This window comes from Rhinoderma darwinii, chromosome 5 (genome assembly GCF_050947455.1).
Source record: "Rhinoderma darwinii isolate aRhiDar2 chromosome 5, aRhiDar2.hap1, whole genome shotgun sequence".
In the NCBI taxonomy this organism is placed as follows: Eukaryota; Metazoa; Chordata; class Amphibia; order Anura; family Rhinodermatidae; genus Rhinoderma; species Rhinoderma darwinii.
The window spans coordinates 12466615-12477271 of NC_134691.1; the positions used below are offsets into that span (position 1 = coordinate 12466615).

General features: G+C 42.1%; 1 long non-coding RNA gene across 1 annotated transcript; it reads left to right on the forward strand.

Annotated features, from left to right (window-relative positions):
• Window positions 1–667: 667 nt before the first annotated feature.
• Window positions 668–10317, forward strand: LOC142652312 (uncharacterized). The gene is made up of 3 exons (XR_012847799.1): window positions 668–791; window positions 1741–1831; window positions 10225–10317. It is a non-coding gene; the product is annotated as an uncharacterized LOC142652312 (long non-coding RNA).
• Window positions 10318–10657: the final 340 nt, after the last annotated feature.

The following is a 10657-nucleotide window of genomic DNA, read 5'->3' on the forward strand; positions in this document are numbered from 1 at the left end:
AGAAGAACTGACGGCATCGATGGCAGCGGGTCCTGGGTGCCTCTGACACTGTTTTCGATCACATCTAAGTTATATAGATGAATTTAGCTGAGATCTGTGCTGTGCAGGGAATGCTGGGAGGTAATGAAGTACTGTTTTTATGACTTTGTAGGCACCGTAAGCTCGAGAAAATATATATCTAGTGATATTCGTATCATATTGAAGACGTGAGGGTTGTCTACACTTCTGCCTGGTGATTTCCTTTAAACAGCACATTAGATAATAAAGAGTTTGCTCTCTCCAAGGTGACAGTAACACAGAAAAATGTAAAATAAAAGTCATCTTTTAAGCCGCAGCGAGAACTAAATGTCTTTTCTGACGACTGACAGCCAAGAACAAAGTCAAAAGACTAAAGAATTTCACAAAATAATAAGTACAATAGTGAAGTCAAATATCATCCAGAAATTACTCGGATTTCAAAAGAAGAAAAAAAAATGGGGCAACATGTCACGGTTACGATCTGCGGCGAGATCAGAGCGGCTGCTCAAGGTTCATCCAATCCATAAAATACTGATAATGGAGCAGGTGATGTCACAATCACAGGGATGACATCATTCACTTTATTTACAGACTATAAATCATCAAACTATAAGATCACTTTACAGTCTTCATGTCTAGTCTGTATAATAACGATATTTGTCAGGTCCAAATGTTCTGAATAGGATATAAGATACATTTTTAAAGAAACTCTCCATCGAAGTCTCTTCTGAGAAAAGGGGTCCTAGTACCCAGGATCACTTCCTCGGGAGATGGTACCACAAAGTCTTAAAGAAGATCTGTCACCTATCCTGACATGTCTGTTATAGAAATTAATTGTATTCTCTTTCAAAATAACAATTCTGGAGCATTTTAGAACTCTACATTGTGCCATTCCTCTGTTATTCCTCCTAGAAATGTATGAATAAATTGATTACTGGGAGTTACCATTTGGGGGTGGGTCTCTACACAGACTGACAATGTCCAATCAGTGCTGACAGAGTGAGACTGTGTAGGGACACGTCCCTTTGGCAAGGGGAATGGTAACACCTAGTAGTCAATATAGTTATACATTTCTAGGAGGGATAACAGAGGAATGGCACTATGCAGAAATCTAAGAAAATATGTTCCAGAATTGTTATTTCATGGGGGAATCCAAGTATTGACTAAAAAAAAGATGTGTCATGAGAGCTGGGAGATGCTCTTTAAATTATAAAATGTGTTCTGCCTGCAGTCACCACTAGGGGGAGCTTCTTGCTCGCAGATCTAAACAGATAGCACTGAGTTCAAAGGGAGCTGTTTAAATCTGAATGCAGTGAGCTCCCCCTAGTGGTGGCTGCAGCAGACAGGATTTTATAAAATAACTATGAATATGGGAAGAAAAGCAGAGGATTTGGAGCTCGATCCCTAGAGTGATGTATTGTGAAATGATTCAGCACAGAGTTATGGGCATCATTTAGATTAAAAAAAAGTCTAAATTTGCACTTTATTACCTTTGACCTTATGCAGATAATACATTAACCCCTTCAAAATACTAAACCACCAGGAATATTAGGTTTCAACCTTTAACTCACTCTAGACCTCAAGGGGTATTAGGTATTAACCCATAACCACCCTAGAGCACCAAGGATATTACTGTTAACCTCTTCGTCACCTTACACCACTGGAGATTTTAGATATCAACACCTAAACGTCTCTAGTAACCTAAGGATATTACATATTCAGCAGAGTCGTACAGGAGGAAACCACAAATGTACAAACTCCAGGTGGATGATGTCCATAGTCGGATTCAAACTCAAGAACCAAGACTGCGAAGGTAAAAGTGCAGACACTGAGTCACCACTGAGCCCCCCTGCTGCCCACTCTGAGTCATTTCTTAACTATTGCCAATCAACTGCCCAAACTTATTCATGCACTGCACTACCTAGCAATCTCTGTATGTGCAAAAGTTATTCATGAGGGAGTCTGAAGGGCTCCCAAATGAATAATTATATTGTGCTGTGTGCCCGGACTCATTTAGGAGGGTAGTTAATGATTCTGCACTGAAACAGTCAGGTAGCTTCAATCTAATATGGGTGAGTTGGAGAGACAGGAGTGGCGCGTGGGAAGGAGGAAAAGATGATAGGTAGACAGACAGACAGACAAACAGATAGTATTAATTGGTGTAACGGCCGTTGCTCCAACTCCCTGCCACCGCCGCGTACTTACCTCCTCACGCCGTTCCCCGGTTCTTGCTCGGCCCCACAGATCTTCCTCTGTCTTGTCTGCCTGCGACCTTCATCACCGCTGCTCTCTTTTGGCACTTCCTAGACTTAGTGCTTGGGCTGTCTTAAAGAACGTTCTCACCCAATCTACTACCCAGCTTTCCCTGGGTATAAAGGGACCTCTTTTCTTTTGCACATTGTTGATAAATTACGTTCATCCTAGTTACAAGTGACACTTGGCGTTATACTTTGCTGGATTTCCTCTGATCGACCTCAGCCTGTACTTTTGGCTCCCCTTGCCTGCCGCCTGTCCTGACCTTTTTCTTGTGACCCATGGCGAACCTCTGCCGCCTGTCTTGACCATTTACTCTACCGACCGTTAGTGCCTGTCTGCCGCCTGCCCTGACTTTTGCTATACCGGACATTGCATACTGTCTACTAATTCTGTATCACACTTATTTATGTCGACCGTCGCCAAAGGAGACTACACCGGTGGTAGCAACCTGGAGTTCCCCAACAGCGAAGTTCAGATCCTTGTATAGGGTGAATAATTGGGGTTCCCGTAGACTCCACTTCCCGATAAATCCCTTGGTGACACAGTCGGTTTACGTCATCCTCTGCTGGCCCCGTGACAGTCTCTCTATCCTCGGGCCCCGTGATAATGAGATCTGAGAGCTAGGGCTCCTGCGAATGTCTTTACCAAAGAGGTTCCAGGTACAAGCAATACAACCCTTCAACCCTAAATGGGCTTTTATACAGGTATTTCCCTATGGCCATGCATAGGGAGGCCCACCGGGAAAAATAGATGTTGACCTCTATGATTTTGTTAGGTCATGGCACACAGGGTGTATTCGGCGCATTTTTAGGCACATTTTGGATTTCAGCTTCTTATTGACATCAATGGAAAAGCGCATTGGTAGTGCATTTGACGCGTTTTTAAAAAAACGCGTCGCGTAAAATAGGAGCATCAAGTCAATTCTTTGGCGTGTAAAAAACGAGTGTAAAAAGGGCAGAAAATGCAGCTAATACCCATAGTCAATGGGAGCCCTAATTATGTGCCAAAAAGACGTGCCGAAAACGCCGGTAGTTTAAAAATCGTTTTACAAAACCGCTAGGGTTTTTGACACGTCTACACGTGGGTTTTTCTTAGTGCCGTGTGAACAAGGCGTTAGAAAACGGAATCTGCAGCGCCCCTTTAATCAGCCACTTAGCATGTAACACTGTACACGATAATCCAGTCTAGTCGAGGAGATGTTTGATGTAAATCTTTATTATAACAGAGGGAGAGGATTCTGCCCGTGATCATTCATCTCAGCTTCAAAAAATACCATTTCTATTCTGATGAGCCAAATGCAAAGCAAAAGATTTTTTTTTTTTGTAAAATATGTTTTGGAGGTGATGCATTGACCTGATAGTGTTCTGCGGTTGGAGCTTTGTAAAATTTATTATGCGCTTCAGAGTGTAAATATAAAAGAGAAGCCGAGGAAAAAGATGGATGAGTCGATAGTGTGTATTCTCTGTCCATGGTCCTGAATCATTATTGTAACAGATATTGACAAGACCGGAGAAAATGAAAGATTGGGATGCAGGGTCAGGAACATGCCAGGAAGATCGGAATGAATTACAGGGCGCAAAGGGAGGAGCGGTGACCACATAGGATCCTGATATGTGTATATAATGTGTATATATATATATATATATATATATATATATATATATATATATATATATTTCCCGTAACTCAATGGGTGCATGTATCAAACTGTGTAGGAAAAAGTCATAAATTATTGGAATCATAACATGAGCTACATTTATTAAAAGGGCTGCCTGGCTTAGAAAACCAATGGTCATACATCCTATAATATAATATTAGGGACTGAGTTCCGAGTTCATAGCGAGGGGTCTATCAATTATCCAGTATGGCAATTGACTACAAAGAGTGTCTCTCGCTCTGGAGGACCCAGCATGTCCTTGCATCATAGAAACAGCCCATTGATTTTAATGTTTATCATGTAATGCTTCATTTTACCCTGTGGTGGCACTGCAGGAGAATTCAACACTTGCTGCTGGGTTCTCCCATGGATCGCAGCTGATCACTGGGGATTCCCATGGTGGAATAAGTTGTGATCGGCTTGTCCTCATAGGACCCTTCTAACAAAAAGGGATTGCACAGAGTGGATGCCCCTTTAATATATTCTTACCCCCAAATTGTTTTTTTTTTTGTTTTTTTTTAAAGAGGCGACATTCAATATTGCAACATTTATTGTATAAGTTTATTTGTATAAAAAAAAAAAAAGACAGAGAATACTAGTAAAAAGATGGGCATCTTGGCACCCACTAAACCTACCTCTTTGTTATAAGACTGTAACTCGACTTTCCCCCAAAAAAGTTTAGGTCCCCCTCAATCTATTGATCCTCCTCTTTTTGACATAACTTCTTGTCCCCTCTTCATACTTTTGATACCCCTTGAATACACCTCTATCCTTTTTTGTCCCTTTTATTTCATTATTTTGCTCTCTTTTTCTTCCTTTTGCTGCACCATTACAGCTGCATATGAATATACCCTAACAGAGTTGCAGAGTAACAGATTCTTGGGGAACCCAGCGGAGTCACTGGGGGGGCCCATGCCCTGGATTCCAGTTGCCAGGTTGAGAGCCAACAAGCAGCTCAGCCTTGTGTACAGCTAGAGCAACAAAATTAATCTTTGCCCCAAGTAAAGGAAAGCCTAGCTTCTATTTTAGTAGAACCTACTCATGTATTAGAGAACTGCGTTACAATAGTAATACAGCTGTAATATAAATCTATTATAGGAATCACCCACCTATACATGGCGGAACATTCAAATTATAAGGAAAAGATGCCCATCATTTAGTGGTGGATTACCATATGGGGGGTTTGGGCAGATTTGAAGAACATTGCAATTTTGTTGTTTTTTTGCCGCAATTCGTGCCAAAAACATAACAAAACTGCTATGTGCAGTACCCTCAAAAGGACTTCCACACATAAGGTCATATGATTATATGTATGCAGGTCATAAAGCCAGAAGGGAGGAGCAGCAAGGCTTTACAGGAGAAGAGTGTGAGCTGCTGTGTTAGTTTATAGTCTAGTCTGGTGTCTGTATTATTTCAGGGGTCCGCTATGAGGTATGCATTAGTTCAGGGGGTCTGGTTTGGGGTCTGGATTTGTTTAGGGGTCTTGCTCCATATTTAGGGTTCTGCTCTGAGGTCTGTAGTAGTTTATGGGGTCTAGTCTGGCGTATGTATGGGCTGGTCTAAGGTTTGCATTTGTTTAGGATGTATGTTCTGGAGTCTATATGTGTTAAGGGAGATCTGGGGACTGTAATAGTTTAGGAGGTCTTGTGTCTGCATTTATTTTTTAGTCTGGTGTGGGGTCTGCATTTAGGGGGTCTGGTCTGGGGTTGGAATAATTTAGGGGTCTGGTCTCGGGTCTGAATTTATATTTGTTGCTACATAAGTTGGGAATTACTGAAGAAGCAAGAGGCCAAATATGTCTGGGAAGGAATCTCACATTGGTCAGTAGAAGTCATCTGCACTGGATGGAGAAGAAAAGAAAAGAGAACGACGTCAATCAGAGAGGACGTCACCTGTGAGTCACTGGATTTATATAGAATCTGTCACCTCTCCTGATCTGTCTGTTATAGCAAATACTTGTATTCCATAAAATGCCCAGGACTAAGATAACTTAGTGTTACCATTCCCCTTGTCCAAAGGAAAGGGGGCCCTGGACAGTGTGATACAGTCAGCAATGATTAGAGACTGTCAGTATGTAGGGACACAGCCCTTTGACAAACGAAATGGTAACACCCAGTTGTAGCACAGAAAGTTGGTGTTGACTGTAGACATGGTGTGATAGAGCGGCAGTAGGGAAGGGTGTGGGCGGCCAAGTTTGGGGAACAGCCCAGGGCTTATGGTCTACTAAAACCTTCCACTGCCATCGTTAGTCATGCTGCTTGATATATGACAGTGCAACAGTTTGGTGACGACTGATATTCAGGCTTTAATAACGAGCCTGTGTTATGCTGGATGAGTAATGGTTAATGGGGAGGGGTATTTACAGTAAATCTCCTACATGTCTACACATATTATTAGGTCATCACTATTTAATCCAGTGTCTAATCTATGTATCTACACTATACACACTATATTATAGGCATATGTGTTAATAAATACAGTGCACATATTAGTTATCTTTCATATACACAACATCCTGGTATAGGGTGGATCCTTTAAAAGCTGCACAAAGGTCTGCCCAACCTGCGTAACACAATAAATCTTAAATTGCAGCGTATATTTCTCCTTTAAACTCCTGCTCAGGGATTGAAATTGATTTAATGGAGGCAGAATGTGCTGATATTTGAAGTTCTGGAATATTTAGCCAGGTGGAGTCCATGCTTTGCTGCCTTTTCTGAAACCTCTCCAAGTGTATCAGGAATGCATATAAGCAGGGGGAATTATTTCGAGCATGTTCTCAGGAGTAAGTACTTTCCATATCAATGCTGTAATTTTTCTTCGGTACTTGATGTGTAAATAACCACTTACAAAGCAGAGGACTGAAAAAAGAGAGAGGAACGTAATTCCACCCAAACCGTAGGATGCAGTTATAGAAATGGAAGCTTCTTCTTCATATGGGCACTGTATCCTGGGCTATTGCGTTGTTATATATATATCTGCTAGTTTATAATATGATTTATGAGTTATAATCTAGGGGTAAATGTCCGGGGCGGAGATGGGCCCAGTTGGATTTTTTATATAGTCCACTCTCTCATATGCAATCACCAGAGACTACAAGGCCGTAATCAATTTCCTTACAATAATTTAGCATCTGCTGCTATAAACTGTCATATGGGTGTACACAGAAATTGTAAGACCACATATAAAAACATAGAATTGACCCCAAAAAGATACAACATCCTGTGCTGATAAATTTAATAATCTATCTCTAAGGGCATGACCACACATGGCGGAATTCCTCCGCAACTGTCCGCATCAATGCCGCACCTAATCCGGGTTGCGGATTACGGCTGCGGATCTGCACAAAATGTGCAGAAAATTGATGCGGACTGGCCGCTGCGGACTGCAGGAAAAGTGCTTCCCTTCTCCCTATTCAGTGCAGGATAGAGAGAAGGGACAGCACTTTCCCTAGTGAAAGTCAAAGAAATTCATACTTACCGCCCGTTGTCTTGGTGACGCGTCCCTCTTTCGGCATCCAGCCCGACCTCCCTGGATGACGCTCCAGTCCATGTGACCGCTGCAGCCTGTGCTTGGCCTGTGATTGGCTGCAGCCGTCACTTAGAATGAAACGTCATCCTGGGAGGCCGGACTGGAGACAGACGCAGGGAGTTCTCGGTAAGTATGAACTTATATGTTTTTTTACAGATACATGTATATTGAGATCGGTAGTCACTGTCCCGGGTGCAGAAACAGTTACTGCCGATCGCGTAACTCTTTCAGCACCCTGGACAGTGACTATTTACAGACGTCTCCTAGCAACGCTCCCGTCATTACGGGAGCCCCATTGACTTCCTCAGTCTGGCTGTAGACCTAGAAATACATAGGTCCAGCCAGAATGAAGAAATGTCATGGTAGTAAAAACAATACGCTCCGCAGCACACATAAGATCTGCGGACTTCATTGCGGAATTTTGACTCTCCATTGAAGTCAATGGAGAAATTCCGCCATGAGTCCGCAACCAGTCCGCCACTGCTCCGCAACAGACAGAGCATGCTGCGGACACCAAATTCCGCTCCGCAGCCTATGCTCCGCAGCGGAATTGTACGCATCGTGTAAACGAACACTGCTAAATTAAAGTGAAAGTCAATGGAGAAACGGCTCCGCTGCGGATTAACGCTGCGGAGTGTCCGCAGCGGAATTTAAGTGAAATTCCGCCATGTGTGAACCCGCCCTAAAGGGAGCTCTGTTTTATTAATTGATAAATAAAATAATTCTGGCTGCCTGCATCCACCACTAGGTGGAGCTCACTGCATATGGATTTATACAACCACAAAAAAAATTTGCAAAGAAGCAGCACTCAAAAATAAAATCTGTTTATTCACCAAACATCCACTACGGAGGATGTTTGGTGAATAAATTTACTTTATTTTTGAGTGCTGCTACTTTGCTAATTTTTTGATAATATATCATACAAGGAGAGGTTACTCCTTTTTTGAAGCTTTGCACCTACATACCATGCTGGTTTGTTTTGCCACAGCGCTTCTCCAATTTTCATTTGTTTTTCCTGGATTTATACAACTAGTATTGAACTCAATGGGGGCTGCATAAATCTGTATGCAGTGAGCTCCCCCTAGTGGTGGCTGAAGGTAGCCCCTTTGACAGTCTCAGTGCATGTCCTGCCTTAATGGTAGGTACACCACTGTGACTGTGCCATGTACTTACCTCAACCTGATCCAGCGTGGATGCCAGGCAGGGCATGCACAGAGCGCACAGTCATGCGACCAATCAGAATGAAAGGTGTTGCATTTAAAAGGACAGTGCACTGACCTCAGTGCTATATATAAGGCATCGTACCCATCGTACAAACGCAAGCCGATCCCTAGGCACTTTCGGGATTATCATATCAACAACCCATTGGGACTGAAAGTATATGGCATTGATAAAATATATTTGGGGGCACAGGGAGGTGATGTCATGAGAAAATTGGCGCAAGTAGAATTCAGGTGAATAGTTACCCTACAAACCATGACACCAAGAGGTCTAAGGCCCCTTGTTAGATGTCGTCCGCAATTACGGATCCATTAATTTCTGTTGACCACGGACACCTTCCCGTATATATTTGCGGGAAGGTGTCCGGGCCGTAGAAAGCCTTCGCAAGGGATAGGACATGTCCTATGTTTAGCTTTTTACAGACCGTGCTCCTATACTTTATATGAGAGCACGGGCCGAAAATGCGTGTGGCTGTCCGCGGCCGGCCGTGCCCGTAATCGTGGACCGTGATTACGGGCAAGGCAGTGTACATGAGGCCTAAGTGAGAAATGACGTTTTTGATCCATAAAGTGTTCATGGCGCATGTTGTTTTTTTTTTTGTTTTTTTTTTAACCATAGTACAGATATGATATTGATATGCGGATTTATTTTGTAGCTGGAGGCCAGTGATTGGCTGCAGCGATCATGTGGGTATACAGGCACGTCATCGCTGCAGCTATGTCAATACACAGCGGCGGGGAGGAACGGAGCGGCGGCGCTGAAACGACAGGAATCTGTGGGGTGTGTAATGGCTCTTTTTTTTGCATCCCTCCTGCATTGGCCAATTACTGGAAGAACCCCTTTTGACATGAAGGAGATTGAGTCTACCTTCAGGGCTTGAGATCAGCAGTTTTCACTGGTCTAATATATTGTATCGTAGCATTGAATACTACTCAAGTAAAGGGAAGGGAAAACGCATAGGGAATGAATTCTCACTATTTATTTAACATTGTGCATACAATGTAATTAGATGTGTCTAGGGAAACTGTATCGTTGAGTGCACGGGTTTATCTAGAGGAAGGGCGATGGCTCTTTCCTATGGTGTAATTTACACTCCGCTGTACCCTAGCAGGTTTTCTCGATATGTGAGGATATTAGTGTAGGCAAAATAATACCGCTGTCAATAACATCCATATGTGTGCGAGAAATAATATTTATTAACATTGTGTACGGATACAGTGTAGCTGAGAGTAAGGATACAGTGCTTCGCTACAGTGTTACAGTCCATTGAATAGATGGGATCTTATTCGCTCCCTGTTCTTGATTTACACTTTTCTGTACCTTAGTGTATCAGCTTCTCATCACATATCCCAATGTAGGGACCCTGTGATAGGCATGACGTGTAAGCTACAAGTCACAATTCATCTTGAGGGCCACTATTTTTTTTTTTTGTATATTTATTAAAAGTTACATTTTATTTAATCCGCTAGTTGTTTATTTAATCCGCTATTTCTTCAGTGAAATTTTTCAGGTATAAACTTAGATTTTTATTATATATTTTCTAGGATCATTGGAACTGGACGACGTGTCAAATATTTTGAGATATTTCCTTCAAGACCATCAATTGTAATTATATCCAAATCTTTAGGGGCACGATGATTTGGACTCTTTGGAACCAGATATTAAAAGGAGAACATCAGTTACATCCCTTATCGTCTTCCCTTTTATCATATTATGTTTCACATCAAATTCGCCAGTAACTTTACAGCATTATTGTCATATTTTCGCACACTGGCAACACTTCATTATTACACTATTATTATTATGACTCAAAATAATCACATATTAACTTTGCCAATGCAGTAACTTTGTATTTTTAATTATTTTTCTCATAGCTTATAGTTATAGTTATACTCCCACGTTTCTCTGGTATACAAATTGGTTTCGGGGCAGGTAGAAATAACCATTATTGTCCATGATCCTTGGTTTGGACTGCTT